Raw genomic sequence first — 15,787 nt, 5'->3', positions numbered from 1 at the left:
AGATTCTTCTTCAAGGAAGTTATAGACAATATCACATCCATTGCTCCTATGGCCATATCTAATTTTTGCATGGAAAATTTTACATCATTACTGGCATGTATTTATTGCTACCCATCTCAAAAATCAGCTGCTCCAATTTAGTATTTGTCATATATTCCTTCACAAATGTGCACAACCACAAAAGCAGTAGAATTTAGACCACTTCCAAACAGGCAAAAGGAACAGAACACTCACTAAGTCTTTCCTTTTTTGCAGTACTGTGGACAAAACTCATAACCTCATGAATGCTAGGAAAGCAGTTGTACCACTTGTTGTAAGCCCAATCTTTTTCTCAGTATGTTGTTTGAGATAGAGTCTTGCTAGTTCTTCCCCAGTACTGTCCTCCAACTCCTGAGGCTCTTGTCTCTGCCTCTTGAGAAGCTGGGATTAAAGTTTTGTACTGTCACTCCTGGCATAACTATTATTTTTTTCTCTATCTTTCTGTTACTTGCCAAGTTCCTGTGAATACAAATTTATTTCCTGTCTTTTTGGATTTCTAAATTTGTGGATTATATTATAAGTGGAATTATACGATGTGTAAGACATTATTTTAGGTATTTCTTTTTGAAAATAACTGAGTTTCATCAGTGTTCTGCAAATATGTATGTTTATGATAAAATTATAGTTATTAGGTAGGGTTGATGAGTATTATAGAAATTATAACATGCAACAAGAATGAGAAATGACAGTCATTATGAGGAAGAACTTTACTGTCTCTTAAAATACTAAAATAAATTTATTCTATGAACTATTTTTCTATGTCTACGTGTATACCTAAGATAGTTGAAACTAAAAATTGATGTAAAATCTTGCACAGTAGAACTCTTAACAGAAGACAAAGGGGAAATATCCTGTGCCTTTCAATTCATGAAGGTCAAACAAACTAAACTGTAATCACAGAGTTTATTTTTCATAACCCATATAAAGCTGACCTTATTATCTGCATCATAATTTAAGTGATCATTGAAAATATAATGTGAAATCATACTAAGTGCCATTTCCTATGATTATCTTGACATGGAGTTTGTATATCAGCAATTTCCATACAGAGAAAAAAAGGAAAGTAGCTTCCAAGGTCTCTGTGCCAAGGAGTTGAATCTTGATAGACATAGGTTTCTTTCAGAGGAGAAAAACATGAAGGGTATAGTCATGATAAAATAAAACCTTTTTTGAAAATACACAGTCCTATCACATTTCACACTGAAAATATGAGTTTTTGTATGTGGACTACATTTTATGCAGAGTGTTATCATAGTATCAAACAAAAAAAACTGTCACTGACAATACAATGAAGATGTAAATGACCACATCACACAACAAATGTTCCCAATCTACAACTCAATGTGAAGGTATAGCAATCAGCTGATCCAGAAAGGTTGACTACCTAGATCAACAGTACAGAATGGAGGAAGAAGAAATCAACTCCCAGGATGGAATATGAGATTTCAGATTCCTGACAGATGCCAGGTTATCAAGCTCCCACAAACCTGTTTGTGGCAGCAGCTGTCTGTTTAGTTTGCTAAATAAGAGGTTTCCAGTATACATAAAGATGATATCCAAAATGACCAACATCTAAATAAACATTTTACCATACAAACCCACCCCATGTTTGTGGGCAGTGCCAAGAACATGCTGTACTCCTTGTGTGTGATCTGGTTTTTTTGAACCATAGTAGCCTCCAGTAAAGGAAGACCACTAAAAGTGTAAAATTTGAACACATATGGTTGAAGTCCTACCAGGATCCAGGAGAATCCCAGACTGACACAAAGGGAACAAGTGCCAGCCTTTGGCTGCCAACCACTTACTGCTGAACAGAGAATCCCTCAGATTTATCAGCTAGAGTAGCCCACAAAACATTCAGTTGAACGAGCCACTTTCAGTCCTAAGAACTACCACATTCTCTCCTCACTGGAGAAGTGGTGGCTTCATCTTTCTCTCCACAATCCTGATGCTAAAACAGAGAATGTGGACTTGAACATGAGACATAGATAGGATTTGGGGTTCTGCAGGCAAGTTAATAACCTGATTTGAAGAAGCAGGATGGGGCTAAGATCTTTGGGTCTAGTTGGGGTAAAGTTTGATGTTATAACTCTACGGATTGTACAAATTGTGAGTGAACTTACAAGTGGGTATCTTTGAAACGTGAGAATTTTAAATCCAGTAGTAATCTATGGAGAACAAGTGGAAGCTGAATGTTAATATGAATGTCCCACAGTAGAAGCAGAATTTTCATCTGCATAATGGGGTATTGCAAGCTCAATGCTTATGTCTTTCCCCAAAATTCTCACAGTCAAATTCGTGAATAAAGCAAAGCACAGATAACATATTTTATAGTGTTATGTTCAGAATCCGGGTCATAAAACTGTAAGTACACTCCCTACTTCAAGCTCTGTATAAGTCCTTTTGAAATTTTTGGTTTGCTCTTGAGTGAGGCTCTTATTGTTCCCCTGGCCTGGCCTTTAACCATAGGGATGGTATGACTCAAATGTGCATCATTTTACAAAGTGGGGATCAGTGGGTCAGTGGGTAATTTAAAATCCAGGAATTTCCAACAGGAACCCGAATGTAGTAGGAGGGAGTTCTATAGCAGGTATAGAATTCTTATCTGGGGAATGGGACATTGAAAGTAGCCTGCCTGTGTTACCTCTGCAAGTGCTCACAATCTCATTGTGAATAAAGAACCACATGGACAGTATTTTCTGCAGTGATGGGTATTGAACCCAGGAACTTGCACATCAAATACTCTACTACATGAGTCATGACCCCAACAGTTTAGTTTTTATTGTTAGTGTGAGATCTCATCTTTTTACTTTTGCTCAGGCTAGACTTGAACTGTGATTCATTTGTCTGCACCTCCAAGTATCTGGGATTAACAATATGTGTCCATGCTCGTACAACAAACATTCTCTAAAGTTGCCTGTAGTTCTGGCTCTTATGTGCTTAAGATAACAGGACGAATAACAGTAAGAGTGGCCTTGACCTCATATAAGTGCTGCAGTGTGACAATATACCATGTTTCAGGGAACCTGTGAACAAAATCACATTTGAGCAAAGACAGAGAAAAAGGAGGAGATGTGTCCAAAATCATTCTTGGAGAAGACAACTGAAAGCCTGCTTGGACACTGTAGTAGGCTGAGGACAAGAAGGGAGAAGAGGCATGGAGGATGGCAGTTCTGTCCTAAAAATATGAGATCATCCTCTAAAACTTCAATCATCCCTCTAAAACCAGTTAGTCTCTTATCACAAATACACATTCCTCCTGAGTAGTGGAGCAGAAGTATTTCATGGGGCAAAAGTATCAGGACAGAAAGACTTTATTCCCTTTTATGTATAAGAAGAGGAATCCACACATGCCATTCATTATTCACGTCCAGATTAAACTCCATCTCTGGCCAAGGGAGCTCACAGTTCTCTCCTCACATAAGGCTGAATTCTCTGAGGAAGACAAGGCTGTGTTTTAGATGATGAGTTTTGGGTCTTCTGTGCCTGGGGACATCTCTACAAGGTGAGTGTCTGTAATGTCATGGGTCTGAGGGGAGATTGTGACTGTAGGTGAGTGGTAAGGATGATTCTACTTATCCACAGATTTCTTGTCTGAGTTGCAACTGCAGGATTTGGGACATGAACAAGTGGAGCCCTCGCAGTCCCTATCCATCTCTCACTCTGTCCCTGTGTCTCTATTTACTCCATCACCACTGGTCCCTGCTGACACTGGATCTGCCAACCTACAGGAAATGGACTAGAGAGGATGTGCAACATATTTTATAATTGGAACAATTAACGTTACCCATTCTTCCAGAGCCATACCTCCATCTCCAGAGACACATACAAGAATCTTTTTCTGTACAGCTGAACTCTATGACAACCTAGGACAGTGCCATCTGTATTAATGTGCAAAAGACCCAGCAATGGGATTTCAGTGTGAGCTAGACATTATCCTTCCTACAGGACTGTTCAGTAACAGCAGGGGACTCAATAAGAGCACAGAACACAGTCTCTGCCCAGGCTAACTGCAGGTGTGAGCATCCATCGTTCCACTAAGAAGCTGTGGTTTCTCCCCACTCATCTCCTCCTGGTCACTGACATATTTTCTTACCATAGAGATCACTTCTATTTCAGAACTTCAGAAATGATTGTTTTGGATCACTTTTAGCTAAAATTCCATATATCTGGCATGTCCACAGCATTACAGATGTAGCCTTCTTTCTTCATTCCACTAATGTTACCTTCATAGTGCTATTAATTGCCAACTATTTAATCCACATTGTATTCTCATCCATCATCTACTGGGTCTCCATGTCCGCTCCTCCGATGAGTCACTGCCAATCCTAGTCCATTCAGAGCCCTTTGCTTGGAGTTCTCTGTGCATTGCTGTGCTTCTTGACAGTGTTTCCCACACATTACCAGAACTCTCTATCCAGAGATCATCTTTGATAATATTTTGACCATTTTCAGTGTCACAATGAAGAACAGGATTTCTGTATGGACATATAGTTGTTAGCAACCATCCATGTTGCCAATAGTCCTATGAACATAGGACAGTATGCATTGCATGGAATTATCTATCCTCAAGTTTTAATAGAGATGAGGTTGTGAATTTCTGCATAAATCCCTGAAAATGTCTTAATCCATAGAATTGCATATATTCAGATTGATTTTTGATGTACATGGTTGTCACTCAGTAATGTGATTTGGGAACACACAGGTAGACATTCACACACTCACACTCAAATGCTGCACACTGGTCTTGAGAGGCAGAGGTGCCCAACCATTACTCAGGTGTCATTTGGCACATGGATAGTGGGAGTATAAACATGGTGCTAGGAGAGAATAGGCACTTTGGTGAGACCCAAGGTTGCAAGTTCTGGCAGGGTCCCATGTATATTGGAAACCTGGAGGTCAGCTCTCTGTGTGTGGCCCTCAGTGTTGACACAGCTGAAGACTGGCTTTTCTGAGGTTTTTCTAACACTATTTCAGTGTGAGTTGCCTCTGGGTCTTAGAATTCCTAGGACACATTGTTCATGTGGACATGTGGCTTAGATGATTCGATAGGACTCTATACTACTGTGGCAGGTTGACAAATATGTATTCACATGGCTTCTGTGTTTTGAGACATTGTCACTGCAGGAAGTGAACATCATATCAAACTGCATGTATGATGAGGATGTGCATTTGCATTAATTTTCATGATTCAGTACGGGGATTTGAACTCAGGGCTTTCAAACCATGTTCCATCTTATTTCTGCCTTCCCAGAGTAGTTAGGATTCAAGTAGTGACACTCTGGTGCCCGACTCAATTTATGTTTTTAATACCAAATTAACCCTAAGCTACAAAGAGTCTCTCTATAAAACTAAATAGGTTTTAACATTTTTAAACTATATGTTGAAAGGTGATTGCTCTAACAATAACCTTTTGCATGTAATTTGGAAGATGGGACACTTTGTGATGCTGAAATTTATTTTTGTCTATAAGTGTTACTTTGTCTTTCACATTTATATATTGTTTCATCCTAATATGTAAACTAAAATTTTTATGTTGTTTTTATTGTTTCTACAGAAAAGGAGCTAATTTATGATTGCACACTGTAAAATTTGTTGTTTTTAGCAAACGATGGCCTTGAGAGCTTGCTTAAATGTTCTATCAGAGGATCAGAGTTACGTGTATACCCTTGACTGAAGTATATTCCTCCTCTGTCAGAGATTGCTTTCCTTTTTGACAAAGCATGCAGCTTTGGGAGGAACACAAATGGAGGTATAGAGGAATAGGACACCCACCAACCCCTCTAGACAAGGAAATCAACCCCAGAGATCTACGGGGTGAAAGGTGCAACAGCCAGATTACCCTCACATCTTTAGCAAATGATGACAACACATCATTGATGAATGCTTGAATCACTCACCATTAAAAGTGACATCCTTCATTTGAACTGAAATTCACTTGCTTATCTATTACATTCTTTGTAGTTATACAATTTTTCAGTTTTTTATTTAATTTTGATTTGTTGGCTATAATAGTGGAATATATTTTACTTTACCCAAAAAATGAGCATTTTGCTATGTTAGGGTATCTTTTAAATGTAATTTGGTTTGTATTACAACATATGTTAGAAAATTGGAGCCTCTTCTGGTGAAAACACAGGCCTGTAAATTCATTTTTAAAATTTTTTTGTGCTAGGTGCTGAAACCAGATCCAGGTGCACGTTGCCATGTTATCAACCCTTAGCTATAACCCAAGCCCAATTATTTAGTTTTTCCAACACTTGAGCCACAGCACAATCTCACAATTTTTTACCTTTCAATGACATGTAATATTATGTTAATAGACTATAATGATTTGAAACATCTATTTAGTGTGAAATGACAAAACTCAGGTAGGAGCATAGCCATTTATTCAAATATTCATCTTTTCATTTTCTTGAATGTACACACATTCCTGCTCTGGTTATCATAATGCATATATATTCTGTAGTCTTCACACACTACTGCACTGAAGAACACTGGGTCTACTTGCTCCTCACTGTATTTTAATAATGCTATCTCACCCACTCTATCCTGTTTTTTCTCCTTTCCCCAGTGTCTAGTGACCACTATTCCACTGTCTCCTCTATGAGATCACTTTTAGTACTTCTGTAGTGACTGCAGGATGGGAACAGTCAACAATGTGAGAAATATGGAAGATATGAAAGAGATTGTAGGCGTCCTGCCTGGGAAGGGTAGAATATGGGGGAGCATTGACTGAATCCTCAGGGCTGGTGCAGAAGAACCATGGTCTTCCCTTGAAATACTGATTCTCTTTCTGATCTAATATTCCAGCCTTGTGATAACATGAATAGAGGAAAGTAAGCTCAGATCATGTCTTCCATAGGCTCTATGTGAGAGAGGGTAGGTGCTACTGATGGGAAACTTCATAAGTGAAAAGGAATACAGTAAGACAGCAGTATGGGGAGCATTTGCACAAGAAAAATCTCCTGAATGAAACTACATAGGCATAAAAATAGCAACACTCTTCCATCTGCAAGAAATTAATGAGATGAACTAAATAATTGTACTTATTTATCTACTAGAATTACAATTTAGTGCAGTTCAAAATTTAATTTTCTCCTCATAATATTGCAAATGCTTTCCATTTAGTTATGTAATGTTATAATTGACAAATACAACCAATTTATTTGTTAGGCCTGGTAAGTATACATATGTATATATGTATTGAAATGATTAATTGAGGTAAATTAATGTGTTCTTTGCCTACTCCATAAATATTTTTGATTGTTTTTATAAAATCTAGTATATATTCTGTGGGCAATTCTGAAACATATAATACAAAATTTGCAGCTGTGGCATCTGTACTGTGCATGTGGTCACTGAGTCTATGCCTCTGTCAAGATGAAACACTGCCCACCTCCACTGCCATTTCTCTTTTCCTCCTCACCCCAGGGTCTGGAAATTATTATTCTACTCTATACCACTAAGATTTAGACATTTTACATTTCACGTATATGTAAGGCCATGCTGGATTTCTGCCTTGATTATTGCACTTTGCTAAATATCCTCAGGTTCATCCACCTTGTCATAGTGACATTTCTTTACATTCAAAACAGATTAAAAACAACTTTGGGGTGCACCATGTTTCTTCAATCATTTCCTTCTCTTTGAACATGTAGATGAATTTTCTATGTTGTATCCTGTGAATAATACTAGTGATTGAAATGGAAGTGTAGATGAGCATTTGATACTTTGATTTCCTTCTTATGCACCTAGTCCTGTGCACAATAGAGTACTGATGTCGTCTCGGTGACTCTAGGTTTTGCTTGTTGAGGAAACTCCAGAGATTTTTAACAAAGACAGTTGTTATTAACAAAGTGTTATTTTGTTGCTTTTCCTCTGCTTTCACACCAGCAACTGTATCTCTCATGTTTTATAATAACCCTACAAGGAATATCTCATTGTGATTTTAATTTGCATTTCCCTGATGATTAAAGAAAGTGAGGGTTGTTTATGGATGTTTTAGTGATATGAATTTGGTTCTTTAAGAAATGTGTATTTAATCCTGTTCCCCACATATTAATTAGGTTAATTATTTACTTGCAATTGAATATTTTGTGTACTTTATACATTTTTATACATGCTGCAAATGAGAAAATTGCTTTGCAAAATTTCCCTTACAATCTGTTAGTTGCCTTCACATTTTAATCCCTCCCTTTGTTATGATGAAGATAGGTGATGTGAGTCAATCTCACTGTTCCCTTCCTGACTTTAGTTCTTGTGCTGTTGGTGTCTGACAATTAAGTTGTTATCAGTGGTGAAGGCTGACTCTCAGAAACAGAGGGAGCAAAGACACCTTGACATTAAGTCCCCAGGTTCTTGTCACTGGCAGGAAAATGATTCAGAGAAGACACAGAATAAGGACTGGAGAGATTTATCACAGAGAAAAATTCACCCTAGAGGGAATTTTCTTTTTTATTAGCATGCATTAGTTGTACAAAATTGTTTAAAGTGATGCTTCCTAAGATGCAAACAATATTCTTAAATCAAACTCACCCCATACACACTTTCCTTTCAACCCCATCACCCTTTTTAGACAACTTCAAAAGACACCATAGGTCTCAATTGATCATAACAATGAAATACTTGGATCATCTTCATCCCATATTTATCTCCTCATTCCATTGGCCTTCTGAATAGAGAGTCACACTTTCCATTTGGGTTAATGTACAATTTTTATATGTTATTTTCTGACCACCACAACTTAACAAGATATTCCTTTCTTTGTCATGTCATAAAGCAGGATAGAAGCAAGGCTAGATATTGGCAGATAAACATGTTTTTATTTCCAAATGACTAAGTCCTACAAAATCATTGAGATCAGGAAGGAAGTGGTACCAATCCTTGTAATGTCTCAGAATTGTGTATTATTTAACAGAGTAATGAGGAAACCTGTGCTGGAGGAAGTGTGCATCACTGTCTTGTCAGGAAGCTGTTCCCTGAGTCCACTCAGCTTTCCCATGTCACTTCCATGCCTTATGTTGAGCAAAAGAAAGTCAGGTGCCAAGTTGTTTCACTTCAGGATTATTGCACAGGGACAAGTGCGGTTACTATGAACTGTCCCTACAGTTTGCAGAGAAATGAGCAGACAGCAACACACATGAACTTGTTTAAACAAAAAATGAAAAAAATTTTGTTCACACTCCCTCTAACCATCCTTCTCTAAGTATATCACAAAGAACATCAATCTCCTCCTGGCCCAGGCACACAGACCTCAACCTCTTGAAGGCAGGAGGAAACCATCTCTTGTTCTCTCCTCCCATATTCTAATCATTAATGGCATGGGTGTTGGAACCAAGTGAATGTCAATGATAGGTCCCTGTGCACTGTAATGAGACCTCTCAGCATCAATATCACAAAACCACAGTGCCCTCAGGTGCATATGTGTGCCAAGATCTGTATTCCTGAGGGGTCAGGCAACACCCATGGGGAGAAAATATGGAAGGCTAACCCAAGAGCACCTGTGCCACTTGTCATAGATCCACTACTCTCCTGAGTTCTGACACCTGAGTAAACCCATGAGGTTTATGAATCAAGTGGTGTGAATGCAAATATCTCCATCTCTACTCATTCATTGATTGAAAAGCCCAGCAGTGAGCCTGGATCATGACTGATGTGTCACCCTAGATAGGCTGTGTCCCAAACTTCCTCTTAGTCTCTTTCTCTGTGAGGTCCATGTGAGTACTTTAATCTCCTTTGTTCACACTACCCTTCCCACAAGTACTTCCACATGCACTATAACTATTTACAGTTCTGTTTTTCATTCTTAATATCTAAGTTGATGTTCAAAGGGGTTTTTCAATGTATCTCTGCTGTGAGGATAGTTTACTTTGTTCTGTTAAGCCATTTCCATTACTGTTATATACATAAGTTTGTATAAGACCAAGTTCATTTTTGTATATATGTATATTTTTCAATTTATGTCCCATGTATGAGAGAAAACATGGGGACTTCGTCTTTCTGAGAATGGCTTATTTCAATTAACATTATGTCCTCCAATTGCATCCATCTACATTAAAATCAAATGTTGCAATTATTCCTTATGGCTTAGTAAATCTCCATTGTGTATATACTACATTTTCTTGATCCATTCATCAGTTGTAGGGCATCTGGGTGGTTTCCATAGGTTGGTCATTGTGAATAGTGTTGTGATGACCATTGGCCCACAGATGTTTTCATTTCCTCCTGACTTACATATCTTTAGGTACATGCCCTGAAGCATTAACACTGGATCATATGGGAGTTCTAATTTTTGAAATTATAGATAATACAGAATGGATGTCTTCCACTCATGGAGGATCTGAGAGAAATGGCATCCCAATGAATCAACAGATTTCCTATGATAACTGCTCATCATAAAGCTTTTGTCTTAGAGTGAGGTAGGGGCTGAGGTATGTTGGAAGACTGACACCAGAAAAGTAACATGTGAGATCCTCATATAGAACCACACATCATGAAAAATGATTATTAATTTAAAAAGTCAAAATTTACTCCGTTGTTCAGTTTCCAGTACTAGCACAAATTCCTGAGGTCATCAAATTGCAAAGATTCAAGGTATATTTTGGCTTTATGTATTAGAGGTTTAAATCAGTGTTTTGTTTCTACATTGGTTTTGGTATGTACTGGTGAATCTCAGCACAGATGGGACTAGGAACATTGTTTTTTAATTTAATTTTTATTCATATGTGCATACAAGGTTTGGGTCATTTCTCCCCCTCCCCCTCAGTCTCCCCCCCAACATCTTGATACCTGGCAGAAACTATTTTGCCCTTATCTCTAATTTTATTGTAGAGAGAGTATAAGCAATAATAGGAAAGACCAAGGGTTTTTGCTAGTTGAGATAAGGATAGCTATACAGGGAGTTAAATCACATTGATTTCCTGTGCATGTGTGTTAACTTCTAGGTTAATTCTTCTTGATCTAACCTTTTCTCTAGATCCTTGTGCCCTTCTCCTATTAGCCTCACTTGCTTTAAAGTATCTGCTTTAGGAAATAGGAATCTTCTTGTTAAGGTAAGTGTGCAAACCAGAAGAACAATGCATCCATTTTTCCTGTCCTGCTAAATGTATACTTCAACAAAAGATAAATGTATGCATCAACAGAAAAAAGATCATAAATATACACACCTATGAAACTTCTATCTATAGACATTTATATAATGATTCTAATACTGGGAGTATCATCTGGGACTAGTGGAAACCATGAGAGGAGAAGAGAAAGAAAGAGAGTGTATAATATCAAATTATATTGTCTCTGTGCATGAAGATGTTATAATGAAATGCACTGAACCCTTTGGAATAATAAGGAGTTAGCAAATAGGGAAAAAAAACGGGAAGAGTAGTAGAGGGGTTAGCCTGATAAAAGAACAATATATACGTGTGAGAAACACAATAGGGAAATCAGTTTGTAACTTAATGAACACATAAATAATGAATTACATGAAGAGGTCCCATTGAGTGATGGGTAGCTGCGAGAAATGGGATGGTGAAGCAAGGAAAATATAGTTGATGTAATTTGCATACTTGCATGAAATGAAATAATGGAACCTGCTGAAATTGAAGAAAGCAGAAGGGGGATGAGGGACAATGAAGGATGTTTTGAGTCTAATCAAAGCTGTTCACTAAGTGACAAGAATTATGGACCATGCCTTGTAGCAGCAGGCAATGTCCATCCTTATGGCTCAAATCTCTGGGTGTCAGAGCCCTTGCCTGTTAGTTGCATCTAGTGCTTTTGTTCCAAAGTTATAACTGGATTAACATTGTTTTAAGGGAAATAAGCTAGGCATCAAAAGACATATACACAAGATTCTAGTTGTGGAATATAAAGCAGTGGATCTCAGAGAAGTAGAATGGACCTCAAAAAAGTAGTGCCAGAAGGGTGAGTAAATATTGGTAAAAGGTTTTAAAATTTCTGCTACACAAGAGTAATAATGAATGAGATCTTGAGGGGACCATGGGCATTATAATAATAACTCTATATTCTATTCTTAACAAAATGCTTAGGGTAGAGATAATAAGAGTTATCACTGAAACACTCACAATAGCCTCCTTACACATGCCAGGACATGTGAAAATGTGGAAAACAGTGAGAGATTACAGAGGCTCCAAGAGACAATCTCAAATGTGCATCTTCATAAGAATGGCACTTAGATGAAATTAATGTTTCACTGAAACTTAGACCATTATGTTTTCTGCATAATCAAAACAACAAATTTTCACCATAAACCAAAATTGAATTAAAGCATGAAAAATATTGGAATGAATGGCAGGCATAAGAAAAACAAAGACAGTAGCAATGAATCTCAACAGTTCAGCACAGCACTATCATCTCTGACACTTCTTGATAAGTAATGCACAAATTTTCTTAGTGTAAGAGTAATTTATACAAAGAGAATGTAACGTGATCTAATAACTACAGAAGACACTGAATGTCAGTATTTTAATAAAATTATCTATACCTACAAAAACATTTTACAAAGAGATCTAGAAAGGAACAAGAACATAAAAACAAGAGGATATATTGGGGATTATTGATTTTTTTCCCTACTGTGATAATGGTGATGGTTTTGTCAATATTTATCACATCGTACACATTTACACATGTAAAAATGTATATGCTTTATGCCTTATTAAAGCTATTAAGGAAGTATACTTTGGTATACTTTTGGTATAAGGAATGTGAGGTAATAACACAGGAAATGAGAGACTTCTGGGTAGATGCTTGAAATAATCTTCATTGTTGAAGAGGTGTGGACAGTATAATTAATCATATTCAGCTCTCACATGGATTTGGTACAGAGGCAGTTCAGAAATTTTTGAAGGAATATAGGGTCCATATACTGAGTTTAAAGATAAGAGATCTATCCTATCACATAGTCCTTCTCTGCTTCTGACTTTATGTTTATGTCTGCAAAATGTAAGACATGAACTAAATGCATGACATACCTGCATATAAACAATGAAATAATGAATGTTCAGTGATTATCACAACACAAATATATAATAAAAACAGTATTTTCCTAAATGTTATAAATGACTGCCTGTTTCTCCCAGCACAACCCCATCAGCTGTGGGAACTGCATTCTGTTTGACATCAAACCCAAGAGCTTTCTATATAGCAGGAGAACATGGAAATAAGACTTCATTCTGTCCATAAGAACATGACAGCCCTGAACTTGTTGCTCTGGGAGAGGAGCCCAGCCCTGGAGAGCAGAGGAACTAACAGTGTCAGTGAAAATGAGTGAGAGGAACTGTGGGTATATATTGCAGATTCCTAACCAGGATTCTCTATGTTTGCCAAAGAACTGTGTGAGGTGCAGCTTTTGGATTCTGAGGGGAACCTCTGTGCAACCTGGGGGTTCCCCGAGACTCTTCTGTGCAGCCTCTGAAATCACCTTCCATAGATAACAGATACACTTGGTGTGCCATGCTCTAGGGAAGTTCTGGAGTGGGTTGAATGAATTCACAAGAACGGTAGTAGCACATACTACCCAGACTCTGTGAAAGGCAGATCACCATCTCCAAGACAATGCCAAGAATGATGTGTACCTGCAAACGAACATTCTGAAAGCAGAGAATAAAGCCACGTATTACTGTGCACTAACAGAATGAGGGGACTTCAGTGGAAGCCCAGAAACAAACTTCCCAGCAGTGATTCTGAGTACCAGCAGGAGGCACTCAGCACACACAGAGTTCAGTCTCAGCATCAGGCTTGGTGCAGAGATCAGGTAAGGGATGTTCTCCTCTGTGTGTTTGGCTGGCTATCCATCTATCAATTTGACCAGAGGAACCTTCTAGATTTGCTTCTTGTAAAAATCTATGAAGTCTCTGAATAGAAAGAGTTATGCTTTATTTTGATTTTTTTAAAATACATAACGTTCACCCACATGAACAAAATGCAGGATGTCATATTTGGGGGGAGGAAATGTCTTTGCTCTGTTCATGAGATCAGATCCTGCAGGGGTTCAAGTCTCCCTGGTGAGTCTTTTCCCATGAGCTCACAGAGTATCTGTGTGATACCCTGATTAGGACAGACATGAAGATTCTGGGTTTGAAAAAGGAGGTTCCAGACCACTCTCAGTGAGGCATAAATCCTAACAGGGCAATCTCTTCCCATCCTCCTGTGAGGAATTAGGCACAATGCACTCAGACCTGACGCATTTGTATTATTTTAGTTGATTCATTTTTTTAGTCAATAATCTTTCCTATATCTCCCATTTCTGATTGTTCAACAAGAAAATGCAACTTATGGCCCAGTGGTAGAAATTCCAATAACCATCCCACCTACATGGAGCTCAGGTATGTCAAAGGTTTCAGGTCTCAGCTCTTGGTGGTCTCTGGAAGACTCAACCGCCTCTTGGTGTTACAGGTGTAGCCTCAGGTATTAGGTCCTCAGATCTTGCTTCTTTTCATAATTGACCCAAATACAAAAATGGTTCTGTCAGAGATATGCAGTTCTCCTCCTGTTCATTGAGTTTGTACCTTGCATTTCCACTCTGTTTTCCCTGTTTGACCACTCAGCTAACTTGCCTAGGTGATCTTCAGTTCGTTTATACTTTATTCAGAATTTCTTATGATAATCATTAATGTTTTTATTTTTCTGTTCAATGTGATGTTTCCAAAGTCTATATGAGTGTCATTCTGACTATCTTTCCATATGACTTTTGTCTTCTTATTTTTCATTTCAGTATTTTTTATTTTCTCAAATTCATGTATGCTTAACAGCACATTGAAATTTAGCATATTTTTATTTTTATATAAAGATCACCACACCATGACTCCTATTAGGATTTTACTGTGGAATTTCTGATAAATTAGTCAGAGTGCTTTTGGGATTTTTTGTACCAGGACCACCAGAACTGAGGTCCTCACTTCTGTGTATGCCAAATCTAACTGCTAGAAGGTGCCCAGTTTCTACCAAAATCCCATGACTTTGGGTAGGTTCTGGGCTCTCCAGAAAAGGGCTAGGTCACCCTCCTAGGTGCACTGTGGGATTACATTAACTTAATAATTGTTAGTGTGTTGGAAAAGAACACAGTTGGGTACCTTCTCTGACTTCCTGCCTGAGCCCAGATCCCAGACAGATGTCTTGATTGGAGGTCATCTTTTAATATTCCAAACTTCCCAGTCACTCCTACAGAAGTGGCAGTGGCCCTGTACACTTACCTTTCCTCAGGGCTGGGCTTTTTTGCTTTTCCCAGTCTTCCCCTCCCACAGCTGCAATGGTTCTCCACAGCTACCTCAGCTTCCAAATGTGCTGTCCTTCTTGAAGGTGAAGCCCATACTCCTGGGGGCAGAGTAGAAGTAGCTCTGGATAGAGATCCTGCTCTTTCCACTGTGTTCCTCCCTGACTTCTGTTCTTCCTCAGGCCAAATTTGGTTGTTTTGAAGGCTAAACCTTACAGATTACCTGTGTATTTCTATCATTGTGCTGAGAAGTGGGTGTCTTGTCCAGTAGGGCAGTGGTTGCTGTGTTTCTCTTCAACCAGAAACACTAAGGTTGGGAGAGAACTGTGGAATAGACACTCATCCATGAAGAAAATGCTTGAAAGTAATTGGAACCCCAGTGATATGAATTTCTTCATTATTTATGAATCTAAATTTTATATAAATTTCTAGAACACAAGACCTTATTCAATTTTGGGGATATTTATCCTGTAAACTTGTACTAGCTTTTGACTTCTGTGTATTTCTGTCTCATGTGAGCTC

This window comes from Castor canadensis, chromosome 10 (assembly GCF_047511655.1).
Source record: "Castor canadensis chromosome 10, mCasCan1.hap1v2, whole genome shotgun sequence".
Lineage (NCBI taxonomy): Eukaryota > Metazoa > Chordata > Mammalia > Rodentia > Castoridae > Castor > Castor canadensis.
This window is presented reverse-complemented; position numbering follows the sequence as displayed.